Genomic DNA, 23,630 nt, shown 5'->3' on the forward strand with positions numbered 1-23,630 from the left:
ACCAAATATGTATCTTTGTGCCCAGCAAAAATTCACATCAGTGCAATTAGCAAAAGACAGAAGGGTGTACTGTGAGGGAAAAGAAAAGAAATACTCCTTTAATCTGCCTTCTCAGTAAGGTATTTGAGTGGTGCCCATCTTCTCAGAACTACCATATGCCATATCAAAATAATAATTAATTTACATTGCTAGGAATCCCTTTCATCTATGGATTTCAAAGCATCATTAGTAAGAATTAGGACTGCAATTAAAGGCAGCTTCACAGGGCCTTTAGGATTTCTTGGCCTTCCAGTACCTCAGTTTTGTGTTTTTAGATTTGCAGCCACACCTTCTTTCTTCTGTAATGGAAACAACACTTTTTACAGGCTGCACAAACCAATCCTACACTGAAACTTCTGCTGGGAAAACACCAGCCAGGTGTTCCTGAAATGTGAAATTCCCCAGTTTTCACATTTCCTCCAGGTCAATCCAGGGAGAGCTCCTCCTAAGCATCCTTCAGTGGCAGAGAGCTCAGCACAGTCCCATCCTACCAGAACAGGCTCACCTGAACTTGGTATTTCTTGCTATAAAATTCAGCTCCCAAAGCCTGACACTCATTTAATGAACCCATCCACAGTCACAACACTGGGGCTGTCTGCTCAGCTCCTCTGCTTGGGAAAAAAATTCCAGGGGCAAGGAAAGCAGTCCTTTTATCTGTGAAATTTCACAGCTTTAACTATGAACATCAGACTTAAAAACCAAAACAAAACCAAAGCAGCAAAAAAATTGCTCAGCATTCTTAAAGTGAATACAAATCTCTGAGGTGCTTTGAGGTTTAGTCAAGGAGAGTAATTTGTTCTCATTCCTATTGTGCTACTTTTACTCAATAATCTGAATGAATCCTTATGACAAGCATGATGAACTGTTTTAAAGAAACATTTAAAACAAAATAGCCATTTTGGAGACCTCACTTTTAGATAAGCTTGAGTTAGGCATTAAAAAAAAGAGCTCTGCTGAGCCAGCTGCAGACAACTACATCCTGCTCTTGATCTGGTTGTCTAGACTTCCTTCAGTCAAGTCAAAGAAGCAGTTTAGGATTGGAATCCTGACATGCAAGTGTAAACATGGTCTTGTGTTCACTGGGCACAGAGAGAATCCAGTCTCTGCCTCCACCACAGGAAAGCACAAAGCAGAATGTTAATTCAGGCAAGATGGATCTCCCAGCCAACACTTGCACAGGACCTTTTTCTTCCAGTTCACACACACACACTGGAAATATTCAAGTGTGCAGCATCTTTAGAAAGGCCTTGGAGTATTTTAGTGTGGAAATTCCTACAAAATGAAACTCTTAAAAAGATGTAATCAACTGATATTTTTGGAAAGTGGTTCAGCTTTAGAGTGGAATATACAGTGGACCTTTTCTGATTTAGGAGAACAGACTTTTCCCTCTTGAAATTCAGGCTATTCACATGGACTGGTTATTTCACTCATTTTCACTCACTTTCAACCTGCTGTAGTTGCTTGATGCTCACTTGTAGTGAGGGCTCGATTCAGCAGTTCTTTGCAACTGCAAGTGGTCAGAAGGAATTTAAAATTAAAATTTATTGTACATCCAATTAACATCACAGCAGATGCTCACAAGACCCAGCCTAGAAAATCTTGAAACAATTTCCACCACCTATATTTTAAAAAATAGTTTTTTAATACTTTTATTTCTTAGAAAAACTTCTTGCAACTTGTTTTGAAGTTTGAATTTGTCCTCCATTGAATGTAATGAAGAGTAATTTTCCCTAATTTATTTCTTTAGATGATCTCAGTTTCATGCTCTTTCATTTTCTTTGTTTAATCATTTATATGAATTATATGAAATTTATGTTAAATCATTCATATGAATTTATATGAAATTTATAGAGATGAACTAAGAATTTATGCTTTTGATACTTTCATAGTTCTTAAACTTCCCCTAAAACTGTGCCAGTAACTGGGATGAGACTCTAGAAAAGAATCCCTACATAACCTTCCTGACTTTTGTTTTGTCAGTGCTTAGAAGATTTGAAGAGTTGGTATCTGTTCCTGACACAAACTTCTTTTTTCAAGTTTGTAATGACCTCAACTTCTCAAAATTCCTTGTAAGTTTTCATCAGAGAAATTAATATGTAAAAATACCCTTAAAGTAATCTCTGCTAGCTCCTTTAAAGCATCTGTACCTACAGATTATGAAAAGTTAAGATAAAGTATTAAATTCTATAGTAAAACCACTTAATTGTGTCCTGTACAAATATGTAGATTTAACTAATGGAAATCACAATGGATATGTTCACTCTTCAGGAAATGGAATAAGAATTGTCAGCCATGCTGCTGCAGCTGCAAAGACAGATGTGCAGTACCATAAAATGACAGAAGTATTTCCCCTCATTTGATCTTGCTATTCTTTATCATAGTGCAAGAGTGCAGTGAAATATATTTAAATAATTTCCAAGAAGTCTCATAAGCATCAACATCATCTGTCTTCCCCAAGCAATGCAAGAAACAGCACATAAGCCCCAAAACTGACTGTGGAGCAGAATATTCTCTTTTCATGACATTCACCTCAAACATCCTGTATTCTGAAGGTATTAATTTTGCAAGCTAAAACCTTCATTAAAAACATTCTCAAGCCAGACAAGTGTGGGCTTCCCCCCTCCTTAAGAACAAAAAGTCATTGAGAAAGTCTGGTGAACACTGAGCCCAGGACCTGAGCCTGAGAAAGGTCAAATCTGTTCTAAATGCAGAGCCAGTGATGTTCCAAAAGAGTCCAAGAATCCACATCCTCTGCTCTCCCACTCCCAATATAAACGCTGAATTATTTAGATAAGCTTTTTGGGACAAAGGTTAATGAGCCTTTAGGTCAAAACCCAATAGTAATCAGCATTATCAAATTAAACACTATTCTTTTTTGTTGTGCTCCCCATTTTTCCCCCCCCAGGGGAAAAAGTAAAGAAGTTGTTAATCCAAATTAGAAACAAGCAAAACAAAACAACAAAAAATCCTTTCCCAAGAATTTTTTCTAAGCCTGAATGCTATATCCACACTGAGCAGTCTCTATAACCACAGATCTTTTTGTTAGATACATTTCTGATTGATTTTTCCAAACTACAATCAAGATATTAGTTTGTTAGATACTTATGAGAGACACAACCTTTCCTGCCTCAAAAAAAAGAGGTTTGCAACTGAAATGAAAAGATAGTGCTTGTAATGAAATAGACACGATTAAAACATGTACAGAAAATAAATTGAGCACTTGTAAGTCGGAAATTAAGCAGCAGAACAATAGCTACAAGAGCTCAGGATTCCAGGCAGTAAGTGAATAATGACCATCACAATTAACAGACACATTCTGCACTGCACTTGGGTAATTGTTCAGATTTGCTGAGATAATTTGTTAAATGCCTGCATCACAAACACAACTATTTTCAGTTGACTCCTACTGCTCTGCAGCATTAAATTATACTACAGGGAATGGGACAGCACAAGATTTAATAAAAGGGCCTGGGAGTCCCAGGCAGACATGAATTTCCCTGCTCAGTTCACAGTGACAAGGAAACATCTCCCAGGAAAAGCTTTCTATGGAACTACAAGGGCAATAATCCTGGAATGAATCCTGGCAGATGGGGCTGTGTTAACACCATGGATTTGTACCCCAGACTGGATTAGGCAAGGTAGCTGCTATCCCAGGACACTGGGTCACACCTCACACTTGGAGCTGGTCCTGGAGGTGAAAATCTGAAATCTCCTGCTTAGCCCCCTCTAACAGGCAGAGGAGGCAGCACTGCTTCTGCTGGCCCCAAATCTCCAAAATCCTGCTTTCAGTCCTTATAAAACTTTCCCATGCTGTCCATTTTGGTTCATGTTTTCAAGGTATTTGCCCTTTTGTTTTTCTTCAATATTTTCTTCACAGTTTCAAATAATAAGATGATAAAGGGAAAAAAACAAGCAAACCAACCAACCAAACCAAAAACACCAGGTGAAAACATTTTAATGGGGGCTGTGAAGTTGCCATGCTATCAAAGAGGGATTTAAGTTTGGCTGGAAACAGCAAAGGCTTCAGATGGAGTTTTGCTCCCATTCAGCATTGTACAGATCTAAATCATAGTTCCCCCCTCTTCCAAAATCTGTTCAATCTGACCCTGCACAGCTGGTTTTGTGATTGTATATCTAATATGATTTTATAACTCATAGAAATAGATAACTTGATAGCCAGCCCTCTAGAAGACACTTGTCTATTCTTCTTCCTCTTGCCACTGTTCTATTAACAGTGCTACTATATAATTGTTCTATTTACAGATGCTGTTACTTTCCAAATTAAAAGAATATGTTCAGAGATGCGTTAACATCTTCAAATTATTTTATAAACTACACCAGGCATTATGGCTGTGCCTTAGACACATTATATCTGCTGTTTCAATCTTTTGTTCTTATCAGTGTGCCAGAAAAATGTTTATAAATGCTGCTCATGACATGCATGTTTATAAAAAAGTGATTAAACTATTGGATATTTTGTAAAAAGCTAAAGAAGCTAATTCTGATTTCAGGTGATAAGTTAGAAGAAACTCCATTGTTACTGCAATGCCAAAAGTTGTTTGGAACCAGCATCCAGTCCTAAACATCTCTAACTCTTCTAAGGAGAAATGTTCAGGAAATATCAAACTGCTGGAAAGGCACAACAGATTTTCTTATGTATTTTAGTAGCAACCTTTGGGATTAGAAGCACTGAAGTATCAAACATTAAAATACTTTGCATCCTTTGCATCTTCTGATCAACTCTCATCCATGAATTGTTAAGTCTCATGGAGGCATTGTAATTAACATGCTTCCTTCCTTGCTGGAACCATGCTGACTTTTTAAAGGGAAGTGAAAGACATTCTTCCACTTACAATCGAATGTAAATTGTATAATTTATTAATTATTTCAGTAGCACTTGATATTTATTTTAATTAATCTTTAAGTCAGACATTAACACTGGGGAGTAACAGCAGGACATCAGAAGCAGCAAAAGGTTTTTTTTTTTTCTTTTGCTTGAGTGCATTTATGATGAAAAAATAGATAATGCACTTTTTCTTCTTCTTTTAAAGTACAAAAAAATAAAGTTTGATGACACTAAACCATGTACAATGGATATTTCCAAACAAAACAGAAAGCTTTTGGATGGGATACCTGTCTGATCTGGCCATAGGAATTCCTGCTGGAGATAAACCAGCAAGGCTTCCCATGCAGGGTTGGTGGGAAGAGCAGCTGATGAGCACCACAGGCACAGGTTGTCCTCCTTCCATCTCATGCACACAGCAACAAACCCTTTTCTATCCCAGGAATTTGTAGCTGAAGCACAGAACAACTTTTTCCATGACACTAATAACTTGAAGTGGCAATAGGAATGCACAATATTTTTTTTTTGTTCTTTTTTGGCTTTGTTTGTTTTTAAATTAGGAAGTGTTTTTTCCCTATTCAAGCTGGGCTTCAGCGACCTAACATTCTGCTGAACCTTTTATTGCATCTGAAAAATGGGAATTATTTTGGCCCCTTAAAACATTGAGTACAAGATGTTTAACTCTTAACCCAATTTTTACCTAAACATTATTCCTGACTAAACTTCTATAGGATTTGCATGAATACAGCCAGTACCAGCTGCTTTATTTCTCTGCATTTGGCCTCTACAGATACCAGACATATATCAACATAAATATAATTTCTGGGAAAACACAGGCCCTCTTTTCTTAAAAAAAAATAAATCAGAATCAGATTTAAAAAAGTGGACAGGCCTGTCTAAAAATAGTGTGGGTTTCAATGTTTTGGTTTTTCTAAGATGATAGTAAATCTGCTTAAAAATTTTGGCTGTTCGTGCCACTAAATAAATCACTTAGGGTGCCATTTTTCTTCATCCATCTAATTGCAGCTGGAATAGGAAGGAAAAGAGAAAAAGAACAGCAATTTTGGCATGACTTTGGTGTCAGGGTCATTCAGGAACACGTTTGGTCCATGACATGGGCAGGATTAGTTCTGTGCTGGCTTGGAACTCCAGTTCATGGGAAGGGTGCACCGTGCTCAGCTTTCTCAGGAGGTTTCTCATCCTCCTGACATCACTTCTTTCCCATTGTTATGCCCAGCTCTGCAAGCAAGGCAGACACAGTTTTTATCCTGCTTTACTTAGAATTGATGGAAGAAAGTTCTTCTACTGTATGCTGCCAAACTGTAAAAAAACCACCCCAAAACAGAAAAAGGAAAGAGCCACAACCTGCACCCCTTGCAATCTCAAGATTGTTTCACTTCAGAAAAGAAAAAATTATGTCATTCCATCTATTTTAGGTGACTCAAATCTGCAATGAACAAGATAGCTGATTTTTTTTAGGCAGGAATTACTTCTCAGCATTTTACACAGCTTCAGATATTAAATATTTTCACAACTCACACAGGTCCATCCTCCAAAAACCTCTCTCCACCAAAGGCAGGTATAATCCAAGAATAAATACCTTATTGTAGTGTAAAACAAGATGAGAAAAACCTCCATGCTGAAGTAATCAGAGACATGTGCTTAAAGGAGGTTGCTGTGCAAATCCCACCCCTTCTTTTTCTAATCAATGCATGGAAAAATGCAGTGGGGAAAGCAGCTGCTTTTCACAGGCAGGCAGTGCAAACACCACTTTCAAGGTCACAGTCCAGATAAGAAGTCATGGGGCAGAAACAACATAACTTTCCTTTTCATAATTGTTTTCTGAATCTGTCTGGTCACTCTGAGTTCATGCCAACATTTGCCTTTTTTATATGCCTTGCTGCTTTGCACATTTCAGTGAATCTTCACACACAATATCAAGTACAGACAATAATGGGAATTAAAGCTCTTTGAAAGCCTATGCCACAAATTCAATTAGCAGTATCAATAATCCAGTAGTTAGCAGCAAGTCCAAAAATTATAATAGGATTACTTGGGGGTTTAGTGATGAATCAAGTCCTACCCAATTACCTTCTTTTTTGGCTTTCTCCTCCTCCAGAAGTGAGCATACAGAGACTGATCTTCATAATAATGCCTAGAATGACACTTTTGTTTAGTCTTTGAAAGATCTACTTCACTTCAAAGTCCATGAGCACTGTAATAAGTATCATGGACAGCCAAGGAATTTTGTTTCAGTGTCTGCAGTTTGAAATACACAAATTAATCTTTATTAACAGAATATATATTATTGTATTTGTTGCTACTTTCATTCAGGGCACATTCTTTACTGAGAAACGTGGGGAAATGGAGGAATAAAATTCAATACTCTGCCACTATATAAAAGAGCTTCTTCCAAGGCAGGAATTATCACTCCCAGCTTTATGAGCAATCAGTTCCAGGCAGAAAACTGCAGAGCAGTGGAGCCACCCACCAAACTGGAGTCAGTCCCAGGAGAAATGGAGAGCTACAGTGTGAGAGAAACAAGTTTCAAATAACTGCTCCAGGAATCAGCTCAAACCAAAGCACATCTGTCCTGAGCTATGAGAAAGCCCATAGCCAGGCATTTATCCACCACACAATTACCACCACTGGATTTAGAGAAGTCATCTTTCCCATCTCCTTTTTGCTCTGGTTTCAGCAAATCGGTTTCAGGGCTGTTTATTGCCTACACCCCAGCAGGAATTTGGTTATCTATGAACTATATTCATCTGAGAATGTGCTTGCCATGCCTTGGGATTTCCCAGGGGGGCAGGTGGAACACACACACCTATTTTCTACAGAGGAAAGTCACTCATCTTCTGCTAGAAGGCTCCTCATAACACTGATGCACCCAAGAAAAATTCAGCCCTTTGGCTGGAAAGAATTCAAAAAGCTCTGCAGTATTAGCACACTAGAAGGGGCAAAAAGCTTTGATGTAATTATTACCAGTAGGTGGTATGCATTAACTATTATTTTCAAGCCAGCAGGTTATTCAGCAGCTTTAGAAACAATAAAACCCTCAAGACTTGAGGGGAAAAAAAATAAAATATTTTAAAAAAATCATTAACCAATCTTACGCATTCATGATAAATTGCAATTATAAGAAGGCATTCATGCTGGGAATAATTAGCAGCATATCTCAACATTATTGAATGTCAATGAAGTCAAGAATACTCTTCATGAAAGAACAATGCAGAGGAGGTGGCTAAGTTGTATTTAAAAGGAGGCAGGAGCAATTTTGTTAATTGCAGGGAAAAATGACAGCTATAAACAGAATAAGCTCTCAGTTTGTAGCATTTCTTCAAAACCAAAAACACTAAAGGGCAAACATTTTTTTGCTAAAGTTTAAGAGAGGATAGACTGTTTGCTGGCCAGATTTTTTTTCAAATACTTCTTGATAATAAAATATTGTTACTCTAAATTAGATCTCTGGTGAGTATTTTGAGTTCTGTCATCCACAGGAGTCTCCCAAGACTGTAAAGAGTACATCTAAGGGAATGAATAACTTAACATAAAATGAACTTCTAAGGAGCAGTCACAGGAATCCAAAATGTGCATCTCAGTGCAATATGGGCAGATATGGGAGCCTGCTCAGCTCCTGCTCACTGCAGCAATCCTGCTAATTTTGGACAGTTGTTCCCCTACTTTTAGTAACTCCAAAGTCAAGTTTAATTCCTTGTATCTTCTAAATAAAAGAATTTCTTACTGAAGTTGTCTGTGACAGTGTCTGAGTAGTGGTTTAGGCTGGGTTTCTTTTTCTCTCATAATAATATTCTGTTGTCTGTTTTTAATAAAATGGCAGAAGAATTATTCTTGAAACCAGACTGCAAGAAGCTGAAGCAAACAAAACTCCATACAATTATGCAAACCCTCAGATCTGCAGCACCTTGACTCTAAATTAATTGCCTCAGACTAACCAGAAGCCTGAGTAGGAGCCACAGATTGCAGATCTTTTAATATCTAAGTTTATGCTGCTAGAACTTGGCTGACAAATATAGAATTTATGAGCAACTAGAAGAATTCGTAGCTATATGGAAATCCCTATTTGAAAATATTTTTAGTGAAGCAGAGGAGGCAAAATATTTTTTCTGATATGCTTGGAGAGAAGCAGAATGGTGGGATATAGGTTATCATAACTGTGGGTTATATACACAAGATAATGAAATACTTTGTAATACATTAGTAACTAAGGAATATGTTAAACAACACCTCAAAAATAAACACAGTGTTAATATTCCTGGATAACTTGCAGAGAATACTTGAAATATATTTACAGATTATTTCTATTGCCTATCTGTATCCAAATATAATACAATTTATGACTTAGTCCAACCTTCCAATTTAAAGGGGGCTTGTAAAAAGATGGGGGCAGATTTTTCAGTAGGACAAGTGGTGGTTCTAAACTAAAAGGGAGTAAATTTGAACTCAGTACAGGGAATAAATTTTTTACAATGAGGGTGCAGAAACACTGGAGCAGGTTGCCCAGAGAGGCAGTAAATTTCCCATCCCTGGAAACATTCAAGGTCAGATTGGAGAAGGTTCTGAGCAATCTGATCTAGTAAAAGGTTCCCCTGCTCATTGCAGCAGGGCTGGACTAGATGATCTTTAAAAGTCCCTTCCAACTGAATTAATTCTATGATTTAAACCAAATATCCTTTACTTCCACACCAAATTTTACCTAGTACCCCAGGGTATCCCGATCAGTACTCTAAAAATAACAGTATTCTTAAATAAAACTATTCTTATTTTTAAAGCTATTTTAAAAGGGATATAAACTTTATTAAAAAACTTTGAACAGCAAGATTGTGCTCAGAAGAGCCACAAACTGGAAAAAAAAACCCCAGATGTGTTTTACTAAAAGACTTTTTAGATCCCCATCATGCTACAGCACACCACGCAAATGCTTTCACAGACAGAAGTCAGCCGGGACTAAGCCCACCTTTAAAAAAAGCTTTGTTTGCATGAGCAGGACACAAAATTTTCCATCAGGAAAGGCTCTGCAGGGTGCCAGGTGCCATCAGAGGGTTGATGGAAGGGAGGAGGTGAAGGCAGGGACGTTTCATCCCAGCCCACCTGCCCTGCCCCAGATGTGTCTCCACAGCTGGAGCGCATCAGCCGCGCTCCCGCCGCCGGAATGAGAAGGAATCTGCCAGCTCCAGGAATCTGTGAGGGGGATACAGGGGTTTGGAGGGATGAAAAAGGATCAGCAAAGCTGCTTCAGTCTTGTTGCACTGTTGGGAACGGCAAGAAGCATGACACAAACTCTTGTGAGTTGAACAGGAGAGTTCCTCCAAGGTTTATTACCTCAGATCTTCTTTTATAGACCGATATGTGAAAATACAGAAAGGCAAAACTCTTATTGGTTAATAAACTAACACATCACCATCATTGGTCAGTGGGGTACACCACCCCTCAACCTTCCCTTGCAAGAAAACAAGGAACAGACAAACAACACCTGCAAGGCTGTCTTCTATCTCTGAGGATTGTTTTAATTCCTCTTTATGAATTCCCAGGCCACTTTCTCAGATGAGACTGAGACAGTTATGCTGTCTGCTATTCCCCAGGCACTGTGCTCCCTGCTTTTGCTCATATTTAGCATCCATACACTCCCGTTCAACAGTGACACACTAATGCAGGCACCCCCAAAATCCTCCCATGAAACCTCTGGAAGTGAAGGCAGTCAGGTTCAGACTGCAGTGAATGCATGATTATTGCAATTTTTTTCTTAACAGATTTGTTTGTTTGAGCCAGCTAATCACATAAATACTCAAGAGCTCCATTTCTGGCCGTCTCCAAGGCAGAAAGCCTTTCTGTTTGACCAGCAGAAGTCAGGGGACCTCGTGGGACAGGAAAGCATTGTCAGATTGAGGTGACCATGGCATTGTCCATAAACCAGATATAGATGAGGCTGTGCCAACCAAAGGAGCCTTTCTGGTTTGGAATGCCCTGAAATTAGGAAAGTTCCCACAGAACTGATACTGAACAACTGCAAATCCAATTGAACTTGGCAGAAATGGAGGCCACTTCAACACCACAGAGAATAAGATGAAAAGTACCAGTTGACTTTGGGCAAGTTGTGGATTATATATTTTTCTAGTAAGAAGGTAGGGCATTTCCCACTGATTTATAAAGTGTTTCTATAACAGTTGTTTGTCCATAGAGCTCTTTTCATACACATCTTCTATAACTCTATTATATTAATGGTATTCACCTGAGTTTGGAAGGGAGACAAGACTTAAAAAAAAGGTGTAAAATATAAATAAGGTAAATGCATTTTTTACTGTATAAAAATAAAACAAACATGTTACTGTTAAGATGCACAAATTGGAAATAAATAGCATTTCTGTGCATTTCTGTCTAACATGAGCAACACCACAATCACAAATCCAAGCCCTGTATTTATATATATTATGAGAAAGGGAGATGTGACATTCATGGAAAATCCAAATAGCACTGACTTCTTAGGTTTAATTCTCTTCCTCAGGAGAAATTTGAGGGTGCCTGTTTTCACTCCTAAACTATGATGATATTTCAGCTTTACTGAAGTCATGCTCCTGCTCATAAAGAGATGATTTTAGCAAGAAGCTCCTGAGACCGTATTGTCCTCACAACACTTATTCAGAAGAACCTGGGGGCAAACACAGCTGGATGAACAGCACAGACCAGGGGATGGGTCATTACAAAGTGCTAAAAGAAGGCTTTTTCCAGAACAACTTCAAACATAACATTTTTCTGATGAGGTAAAGCAGCTTCTTATGGCTCGTGCACTGCTGTAAGAGCACATCAGCTTTGTACAACACACCCCACAGCTGATGTTTGAACTTACACAAAGATAACCAGACATCTTCTTCTGACAAAGTCTGAGCACCTCCTGCTCCTAAATCATGAGCTGTTTTCTGAAAGATTCAGGGATTCTTTTGGCAAAAAGAGAAATAATTGGATTTTCTACTACTGCAAAAGCATAGAGGCAGAGCTGAGGTTCCTATGTCTTTAACTTGAGTACTTCCATACATTCCAGTGGGTTGGTGTGTTTATTTTCCCAAATGGGGGATGGGAAAGGATTTTGTTTTCCCAAATGGGTTGGTTTTGGTTTTTGTTTGTTTTTTTTTTTTTTTGTTTGTTTTTTTATTTAAGACCCAGACTTTTCCAGAAAATGTTTAATTGCTTGTACCAAGAAATCTGAGCTATGCACTTGCAGCAGAATAGTAATATTTTTGGATTCAATACCTTGATCTCTATGCACACACAGCTCAGTTTTACTTTATGTTTCCACTCAGGTTTTTTTACATAACTGGAAAGAGATCACAGTTCCTGAAGAACCTATGTAATTCAAGAAAAAAAGAAAGCTGGATCCATGTGAATGATGACTACATCTTACAGAATTTAAAAAGTAAGAGAAAAATCACAACTTTTTTTTAAAAAAGAGCACTTGGACAAGTACCAGAAACTTCCCATTCCCAAGTACCAGAAACTTCCCATCCCTGACACTTGAAGGAACAAAAAAAAAATTAAAAAATTAGGAAAAAAAAAATGACAAAAATAAAAGGCACTAAACAGAAAGGCTTGAAACCAATCTGCAACCCTAGAATAGTGTTCCTCAAGGAATTATTTTCCATAATCCTTTATCATGGAGAAGCTCTGGCTGGAACAAACCTCCAGATCTTCACAATTTCTACCATCTCCATGACAGTGCAGCACCTCCTCTGCACAGAAGTTTTCTACTCTCCTTCATCCTCTTAATCTCCAAACTTCTACCTGCCTGTCACATCCTCTGTCCCATTCTTTGCCCTCTCCAGCATCTCCCTAAAACATTCCTCACCTGTGCCTGCTCAGTCATTCTCTGGGGAGGAACAACCTTGCCCTGCCCTTCCAAGGCTCATCAGACACCAAGGATGAAGAAATGCATCAACAAGAAGCACCCCCCATCTAGCCCCCATTTTTTTTTTTTTCAAACTCACTAAACAAATGACAGCAGAAAGGGGGAACTCTAGAGGTGAAAGCAAACAGCAATATTTTTGTGACCTTTCATTGAATTTGAGGAATAAAAAAACCCCAAACCTAGAGAAGGCATGAGAAAAATCTCTTGCAGTAAAAGTCATGAGCTTCTGTAGCATCCAAGGAGTTCATTTGAGTTCAAGAAGTGCAGTGGATGCTCACACTTACAGAAGAGTCATTAATACTTGGCCTTAAAAATAGCTGCAGTTTCAGGCAGCAGACTTCCATTAAATATTATCCAACATGGTATGTGTGGTACAAAGCATCATAAAGAAATCAGCAAGCCACATCAAGATTCTGAGGTCAGGGTCAGATTAAAGCACAGATTTGACAAGCCAGCATTTGCTGAAGCCCCACCTGCAATTAAATGATATTAAGATCTCTTAAATGATAAACTGATTTACCTTTTCCCTCCGTATTCCTGATGTTGGTGAACCCTTGAGAGTAAATAAGGAATTGCATGATGGGGAAGGAGTCTCCTCTTTCAGATTTGGCTTCTGGAGTTTTAAACAGACCTTGAAATGAGCTTTATCATAAAAAGCAGGCACTTTTGCAAAACATATTTTGCAGTGAAGACAGTTTAGGCTGCAGCCCCAGACTAAAACAATGTGAAAACATTAAATCCTTATCATGGCATGAGGTTAAGGGCTGAAGTGTAGGTACAACTAGAAGCAAGGTATAAAAATGGCCCTTACTTCCCCTTATCTCTGCAAGCCATGTCTGTTTGCTGTCCTAACAAATACATTTTTCCTGTAGCAGCTTTCAGGACAGGCACAGGAAGGCAGGCTGGATTCAGCCATGCATCAGTGCCTGTCAACCAAGCTCTAAATGTTCCATCCTCTGCAGGCTGAAGCAGAAGAAACAGCTTTGATTCTCCAGACTGAGGCTGACTTTGCAGTTCTGGAAGTCAATAAAAAATGCTTGACTTGTAAACTGAGCAGATTTGGTCTGGTTGTCACTGAGAAAAAAATAAATGTAGTGCTCTCAGCATGTCAGCTTGACAGGGTCACTTTGCTTTTCTGACCACAATTCTGCTTTAAAACTAACCTTTCAGCAGCTGCTCAGTTCCAGTCATCAATCCTGCTACTGTTGAAAAGCAATTGCAAAAACACCCATTGACTTCAGCAGGAACAGGATGAGGCTCTTATCTTATAAATGGCAGTCTTATGACACACAAAGTGAACATAAAAAAATCTCACCATGATTTAGACAGACAGAAAATGTCCCCATTGACCCAGCTGGGATCACTGGAGACCTACATCCATTTGTTTTCAGTTCAACAAACAGAAGGGTTTATGTATTTTATTTTATTTTTTTAATAAATCAAGCCAAGGATGTGATAGAAAACAAAACCTACACTCTCTCTGATGGAATCTGCAGATCACTTTTGTAATAAAGTGGAAAATCTCTGATTTTTAACCATATCTAGAGGGTATCTAGAGCCCCTTGACTAAGTCTGCATTTTATAAATCGTGATAGGTCCACACTCAAAAAAACACTCTTGTCTTACCAAACTCAGGACTTTTACACTGGAAATATTTGAGCCATTTAAATGGAGCAGCAGCATTGTAATGCAAATCATCAAGTTGCAGGACCATTAAAATTCTCCTATTTCATTGCCCTCTGGGCAACAATTGATTCTGAGACACCAGCAGGCCTCCAAAGGGAAGCAGAACACGAAGACAAGCAAAGACATAAAACCCAGCCCTATGAGAGTTTCAAATCCAAAATTCATTACCTTCACTGCAGCGTTTTTACCACAACAAGTTGTAACATGCTAAAATGGATGTCTTTTCTCCTGTTTGGTTTGTCTGCTTCTGCAAACCCATTCAGTAGCAATCTGCTTGGTTCTTGGCTCTCAGTGCATCTTTCCCAAGGTGTTCAGCTCTGCTGGAAACAGAGATTCTTCCCACCCCACACACTGAGCTGCCATCACTGTATCAGTGTGTTCTGAGCAGTTACAGTTTTCTATACACTAATTAAAGCTTCATATAGAGCCTCAGCTAATTAAAATTCCAATGAACTGGTTCTGAAATAAACTGTCTGCAACTGGGTATTTACATGAAAATACCTGCTGATGAACGTGTGTTTCTATTCTTCTTTTCCCTCCTGCTTCTTTCAGCAGCAGTCAACAGCTGTGGGCACACAAAGCATCTAAAACAATTCAAGATTCAGATGTTAAACCCTGAGGTATTTTTTCCTCACAGTCTTAATCCCCATTAGTGCCTCTACAATATGCTCACCAGTGTTATATTCCTGGGGTTTTTTTCTATTCCTGAATTTCAGAATCCTACAGCTACCTTTGATTTATTATTTTTTTTTCACTACCATTATCCTCACTGTGTGTATGAAAATAAAATCATTTATGAATTTCTCATAAGAACCTGTCTGCAGGAACTTCCCACAGCCAAAGAATGTCCAAAGAATGTCAGTAATAAATTTACACATTGCCCTCAAGAAAAAAAACAAGCAAAACAAAAAGAAAAAGCCCTAAACAAAACCAACTAAATGCAACCTAAAAGCTTTCTGTGAATATGTTGTATTTTTCTCTTTTTGTTTATAAACCAGAAAGGTGCAAGGTCTCCTATGCTGTAAATAGGTCATTGCCAGATACATTTTTAGTGTGGTACAATCAAGATGAACTTGAGTTGGACTAGCTCCTACTAGATTTGTATCTATGTTTTACTTCTATAAATGTTTTATATTTCTATAAAATGTTTTATTTCTAATGGTGACACCTCTAAATTAGTAATTCTAGCCCTGAACTGTTTGCATTATCCACTGTACCAAGCAAAACAAAACCCTTAGTGAGAACCTGAGAAGAAAACTGGCAATACTCAACTGCAACAATTTCCATTGTTCAGAGAAAAGCCCAAAATGTACATAAACAATATAATTATTAGTAGGAATTATGATTATAAAAATCATTTCAGGATATATAGTTTTTATCTATATACAAAATTTAATCAAAATATCTACTTGTTACCATTTTTGTCTGCAGTAGAACTCTATGCCTGAACACTCAGACTATCAGCACCTTATTCTGATCAAACTACACTTACTAAAACATTAAGTAGCATTAAATGAAAATATGATGTATTTAATTAGAAAAACTGACCATAAAATTTGAAGGCAAATCATAGCTTTAGTGTCAGAGGCTTATTAAAAAGCTCAGGAATGTAAATGCCAGTTTTCCAAGGGCAGTTCTGCTCAGAGTCACTGGAGTGTTCTCACTGGAGTGACACACCACAATACACTAATAAATATCTCTAATTATACTCTACTTGCAGATTCTCTGGGATTGTTTTAAAAGGCTACAAGGGCATTACAGAATGTAAACAAAATCACACAGTGTATTATGAATTGCCTTTTCTGGCTGATGGATTTTGGAGTGCTCAGCACCTTTTCACACGGATTACATCTTGCAGCAGCAGTACCTTAAAGAACTTCCAGGATCTTTTAAAGATCTTGTGGCTCAATAATCATAAATCAAGTGGGAATGGACTTAAAAGGATATTCAACTAAGTTTACCATCAAATAAGGGTACAGGAAGATATTCTGTCCTATCATTCAGGTTGTGATTGAGCATATTGGACAGCATTGGCCTCATTATTGATGAGTGAGGGACAGCAGCAGTGACTGGACCTCTTCTGGACTTTGTGACACTGATCACAGCCCTTCCAATGGTCCAGTTCTGAATTTAAGTCACTGGCCATTTGCCTGTCCAGTCTTTGAGGATGGGCAATCTGTTAGGCTGGCTGATTGTCCTTGTTGAAGGCAGGATTTCCCTTATATCCAGTCTGAAACTCTCTCTTTTTAATCTGTCTTGTCCTGTCACATCAGGACAAGGTTCCAGCCTCTCAACAAGCTCCTCATGTGTGCTGGGGGCTGAGAGGTCTCTCTCCTCACAGGGAAAGTGCTCCCTTGTCATCCTGTCTTTGCTGCACTGCCTCCAGTCGCTCAGTGCTCCTCCAGGGCAAAGGGATGGCAAAACCAAAAGAGGTTTTCCAGCTGTGGTCTAATGAATGCTGAGCAGAGGAGGGGATCCTTTCCCGAAAGCTTCTGTCCCTTCTGTGCTTTGCCTCAGGGTGGGTGCACAGCACATCTTTTCCCAGTCATCAAAGACTCCCTGACATCAACCTCCACCATCTTCCAAAGACAGAGAATGGTTCCAGAAACCTGGGGGGCAGAAAAGCTGTTCCCAGAGACTTGTTCAGCTGGAATTTGCCCAGCTCTTCTAAAGCTGTTCCAACTACAGGCTACTTTAGAAAGGTGCAGCTGTGTCCTTCATCCTGCTCATGTTTACATATTCCCACATCCTTCTCTGTCCCACTATTTTTGGGATGCAGTGCTGGGTCAATTCAGTTAAGTGATTCAAGATAAAACCAAATGCAAAAACCTTTTTATTCAGTTTATTTTTATGTCATATCAGCAAACCAATCTATTCAGTCCAGGGGCTGCAAGAGCATAAGATTGAGTTCTACGGAAATCACAAGAATCCACAGGAAGAAACAGGGGGTAGAGTTGGATGTAAACAACTTCTTTATCAGCTCAAGATGAACATTAAATCTTTTCTTGAGTGTTTTCCTGGATCTAAACCATGGCAACCACAGAGCTAGAAACAGATCTGTATTTTCCTGCAATGTTTAGATTCTGATACATTTAACATATTATATTTGCAGAGTGAACATCTCCTGCAGAACAAGTTATGAATAAATGTTGACTATTTTCATTTTCTACTTTATTCTTCTAATATGCATTTGCCTTAACACAACTTCTACACTCTGAACTTCACTGTAATAATCTAGCAGAAATTAAGAGTTTAATAATTGCTTATTTAAGCTGTGACCTAATAAAAGCCTAATCTGAAATATACTGGAATCAGATGCCATGTAAATCACAAATATTTTAACACATAACACAGGCAAGCACAAAAAAATACATTAAATATATAGTAAGAATCCATAAAGTCTTTAAAAAGAAGCTGTGTCCCTCCTTCTCACTTCCCATAATGATTCAAGTAATGGATTTATAGCAGGATAAGCCTTACTGGGAAAGAAAAAATAAAATCCTCTGCTTCATATATACTATTCAAAGATTTTTCAGGATATATCTACAATCAAAAAATGCACAAGGACTGATTCTGAGAGCGGGGAGAATTGACAGTGACAAGGAACAAGCTCAGCTGGAGTCTCCCTTCATCTCTGAACGGATGGAGGAAACCTCAAGCCTCTCCCAGCCATGGAAAGAGCTGACATTAAACCTGAAGGGCCCCAAGCAGAGGGTAAGACACTACAGCTCAACACTCCCAGCTAAATCCCAGTGCAGAAAGACCTGGCTTCCCTTGCAGATCAGCTTATCTCACATGTTCACTTGAGATAAGAACATTTGTGCCAGCATTTCATTGCAGAATGCTGCAAATTCAAACACCAGTTTATCTCCCTGTAACTTATTTAAGAGCTTTCAGCAGGGCTTTCATCACGATGCAGACTCACCAAACAACAGTGAGCATTAAAAAACATTCACCATCACAGCAGAAATAGGTTGGGTGTCATTTTCAGTCCTAAACTTTAGCAGTGACTGGCTCTTCAATCCATTTCAAAGCTCATTGTGAGTTTTCCAACTTCACAGTCAGAGAAAACTTCAATCTAAAGCATTTCTTGGATCATGTTTCCTTCACTTATTTATGGGGAAAGCCATCAGTTGTAGTTCCTGCAACATTTGTTTCTAGATTGTAGGAAAAAAATTGTATAAATACAGTTTGTACTAATTTTCTGATATACTAAATCCTCTTCATATCACAACCCCCCGTATTTTTTTCCTGATTACTTACTAAAATAAAAAGTGACATTAATTAAATTAAGCACTATCTTTTTTTTTACTTTCCTAAAAGAAGTCAAATCTTAATTGCTTGTAGAATGCAAGTTCACATTTTTTTCTCCAGCTGATGAAATGATGTAATTTTTTTTTCACTATGTATTTTTGTGTCATTTTTCTGACAGCTCAGTAGTTTTTTCATTCTTTTTTCTATTTTTTCCTTTTTTTTTTTTTTTTTTTTTTTTTTTTTTTTTTTTTTTTTTTTTTTTAATTTCTCTTTTTCAGATGTGAACATCCAAATGGGAAAACCATCAGAAATCACCCTTGGTTATAATTTTTACCACATTGGAGATGGAAATTTAGGTGGGAAAAATCTCCAAAAACCCCCCCAGAAATGTGCCAAATAACCTGGTGGTAAAGGTTAATCTTCCTTGAAATGTCATGGCTTCTTGCAGCACTTTTTACCACAGCTGTTTTTGGTTTGTGAGATCTTTTTGGGAGGGGTTTTGTTTGTTTGTTTTTATTTTTTTGTATAAATAACATCAGTGACAAGGAATAAAAACTGGTTGCATCCCTTAAGAGTTTTGCAATCACCTGGGATGGAAGAAACAGAATTTTAAATTATTATTTGATTTAAGTCATGTACTTGAACCTGGGTTTTTTAAGCCTTAAAGAAATATTTCTCTATCACAAGACTGTTTAATTACTTTAAGAAGATATTTCCTGTCTTATTTTAAAACTTTTGGTAAGCATATCTGGAAAGTAACTCTTTTTCTTCTAATGCCAAAAGAGGGGGAAAAAAACTCTCAAACATGTAGAATTATCTCAATAAGAAATATTACTTTCTGACAAATTCCATTGCAAAAACAGATTACTTTTATTTTTTTTTAATTTCTACTGAGATTATTAATAACTTCCTCTCTATATGCATTTAATTTTTAATGTAAATTGAAAAAAAAAAAATTTTAGTTCAGAACACAATTAAAGAATACAATAAATTCTTTTTTGTTACAAATAGAGTTCTGTAACTTGTGATAAAATTCCCCTAAGCACTAAAATAAAAATTGTTTTCTTTGTGTTGGGATTTGGGTACCAGCACCCTCTGTGAGCATTTAGCCTTGCAACTCACATTTTTCTGAACTTGGATTAGGTTAAATGTTTAAGGAATCTTGTTTTCTGGGAAAAATCTCTTAAATGAGACACAAGCAAAGCAGAATTCTGTCTAAAATTAGAAGGTACAATAATTATATATAAGGAAGATATATACAATTTAAAATCCCTTGCATCTTGTCATTAACACCTTAATTATTCAAGCAGGATTTTTTAAAGCTTTCATATGGCCAAGCCATATGATGAGACTGCTTTAATGCACTTTAAATGCATTTTCAGGGAAATGTAGAGATCTTTACCTTGTGCTAGTCCCTTCATGGTTATACACTCAAAAGATAATCTGTGTCCCAAGGTTTGTGTAGAACAGATGTCAAACAAATGGTTCAGGTGTGTAAGAAACTTGAAATCAGCCTGGTGCTTTAACTTGTGCTCTAGGAGTACATTATAATTGAGCAAATTTGTAATTTCTGCTACAAAAACCCCAAACCAAGCACTTTCCCATGGCCTGCAAGATAAAATTTCAGTCCCTTAATGAAACAACCTACCTCTAAGAGCAGCTCAGCATTTTGAGGAGAAAAATTGCATTTTTCATCTATCCCATTGCACCACACAAAAAGAAGTAACTGGGATTATTTTCTATCAGGTTTTCTTTCTGTTGTGAATAAATATCTCCACAGATTCCACTGAGGAATGTATCCAAGCCTGTAGATGATGAAAACATCAAATTTAGATGAAAATCCTGTTCTCCTAGTTAGTTTTGCTGTGGTTTTAGACACAGGCCTAGTTGGCCAGTTGGTGTTTTCATGTTAGGGTAGCAGATATAAAACTTAAAGCACTCCACCTGAAAATCTGGTGGAAAACAGACTTTAAAAGATCTTGCCTGGAAAACACCACTCCATAAGCCAAAAGGGGATTAATTCTGCAGGGACACAGAGCTCACCCAGTTACAGAAATTCTCTGCCATACACAGCAAACAAGCAGGCACCTGCTTCAGCCAGTGGTTCCCAGCTGAGATTTTTGGATTGAAGCATTATTGTGGTTCACAATCCAGGAAAATTATATATTCCCAATTCCACCTTCTTTGCAGCAGCCAGGCTGCATGGCTAAAATGGACAGTAAATGTTTTTCTGATATTCATTTTCTCCACAAGCAGTTTTGACTCTCAAAGGTCTGGACATCAAGCCATAGACATCCCAGCCTACAAAACTGGGGATGAAATAAGTGACCACATTTGGCCAGTGACCTGCAGAGTTCTGAAAACCTTTAGCTTAAGCAGCTCAAAATGAATCCTTAACCATGCTCACTGAAAAAAAGTAAATTTCTTTGGTTAATCATTTGTTTTCATTATGCCTATTAGAAGCCTGTTCTCACAGCAGAGCCTTACACATGTAAACAAAATTTACTCATTTGTCACATGAGCAGCACAGATTTCACTCCTTTTTCACCACCAGACCTGAAATTCACATGTAATGTTCAGCTCACTGGGGAGATTAAATGTTTTCTGTGCACCTCTAGCCTTATTCAGATATTTACACCCATGGGAAATGAAGGTAAAACCATTCCAGAACAGACAGATTTGGTGATGGAGAGAACAGAAAGTGACAATTTTGCAAGTTGCAGGTAAGGACAGTCAACACTCAAAGAAAGCAAGCAGCAAATTCAATTTAAATTGGCTTTACTACAACATCTATCACAAATATCTATACAAAAGGCCAGATCTGAGCAGATAATTCATAAAAAAGCATGGTCATTTTGAAGCATTTCTTCTGGCAAGTGATACCTTCCCTCAAGCTTCATGGTAATCAAAACTTTTCAACAAGCTGATCAACAAAAGTATTAATTGCAGCTTGAAATGATGTTACTTAGACAGGTGAGCAGCTTTTGCTGTGAAGTTTTGTGTGGGTGTTGATGTAGAAGAAATTTGGTGTTTGTCTTATATGTGTTGAAGGAATTAAAGAATATCTGTGCATACCCTTTTAAAATGAAAATGCAGCAGTACTAATAGAAAATGGACATAAAACTGGATATTCAGGACTTCCTTCCATTATAAATTTTCTCAGTTCCACTTAGTTCTAGGAAGGGCTGGAGAAAAATAATCTTTGAGAAAATAAACGTTCCCATTGCTTAATCTTCAATTAAACTTAATTTCTCTAATGCTTTAAGTTATATGCATGCCAAATACACACAACAAATCATCTCAGTCCTCTTAACACACTTTTTTTTTTTTGTGTTTTACTAAAAGAAATAAAAGTCCCAGGCAGTACATTCTTTAACATGTGCAACACCCTAATTTGGTCATTATATCTCTGTTTAGGCAAGGCATGTGTTTATGTAGTTAAGTTCAAATAATGGGAACAGAGACCTGGATTCTGTTCTTCCCTTTGAAGAGGGTATAAAATAAGAATTTGGACAATTCAGATCTCAAGTACAACACTTAGAAACACAGCATTTGATTTTTAGCAAGCTGCAATATCCTCAATATTGATGCTGAGCTTCCTGTAGAGTCTCTCTGTCCTGTTGCAGTGGTTTCAATGTATATGAAATAACGAAATATCAAGTTGTGCCTGTTACACTAATATTGGCTAGTGATCTCAGCATCCTGCTATTTCAAAAGCAAATGTTAAAATAGCCAAAAAAAAGTCAGACTGAAGTTTTCCTTAGAAACTTTAGTAGCTTTTGTCTTGTGAGCAGGAAATAGCAGAACAGGACAAGGGGGAATGGTTTCAAACTGAAAGATTGTAGGGTCAGATAAGATATTAGGACAAAGTTCTTTACTTTGGGGGGTGGTGAGACACTGGCACAGGTTGCCAGAGAAGTTGTGGATGTCCCACCCCTGGAAGTGTCCAAGGCCAGGCTGGATGAGGCTCAGAACAACCTGGGGCAGTGGAAATTTCTCTGTCCAAGGCAAGGGGGTTGGAAATGGGTGATCTTTAAGGTCCCTTCCAATCCAGACCATTCTGTGATTCAGTGAAAAAACCTCCACAAAGCAAGACAGATGTATCCTGTGATCACCCCTCCAGCCCTGAGCAACTTTTAAGCAGGGACTTTAGAGCCAAATTAATCTGCCTGCTCATTTTAAAATAGATTTTCCTACATTAAGCATTTCCATCAGCTGTAACAAACATATATTCAAATACCTCACCTGCCTGTTCTCTTGAGCTCAGGTAAATCTCTTGTACCTGTAATACCCCTAGCAAGCACAGTGCAGCAGTGCTTTATTGAATGATTTATAGAATTCACAACAGCTCCATCAGAAGAGAGTAAAAATATCAGAATAAGTACACTACAGTTATATAAACCAAATAAAATAAACATGAGCAGAACAAGTGTAAAAGTGCAAACAACCTGGATTTTCAAGCAATCTCTTATTTCAGTGGACTAGGTAAACCTTTGCACAGATGTAACCTTTGCTCAGAACCAAACAGACATCAGAGATCACTTGAGGAACCTCAGGAAAAAGAGGTACAGCAGACACAGGTTGTCTTTTCAGGAGGGTGAGCCCTTTCTACTTCACCTTCCACATCTTTTTTTTTTGCTATTTCACATTTTGCCTTTTCACAGGAGTGCTGCAAGTCTCAGCTGAACAACCTGCACCACATAACTCCAAATTTAAATTCAATAAAAACATTCACAGGCACAAAAAGGCAAGCCCACAGAACTTTTCTACAAGATTAGAGCTTTAGTGGGAATTAGATGATCATTTTAAAACCTGGGGCAGAGAGCAGACAAGTGCAAACCACTTTTTTATTTTTTAATATATATAGCAAGTTACCCCCAGAATCAATTT

The sequence above is a fragment of the Parus major genome, chromosome 1A (genome assembly GCF_001522545.3).
Source record: "Parus major isolate Abel chromosome 1A, Parus_major1.1, whole genome shotgun sequence".
NCBI classification, from domain to species: Eukaryota; Metazoa; Chordata; class Aves; order Passeriformes; family Paridae; genus Parus; species Parus major.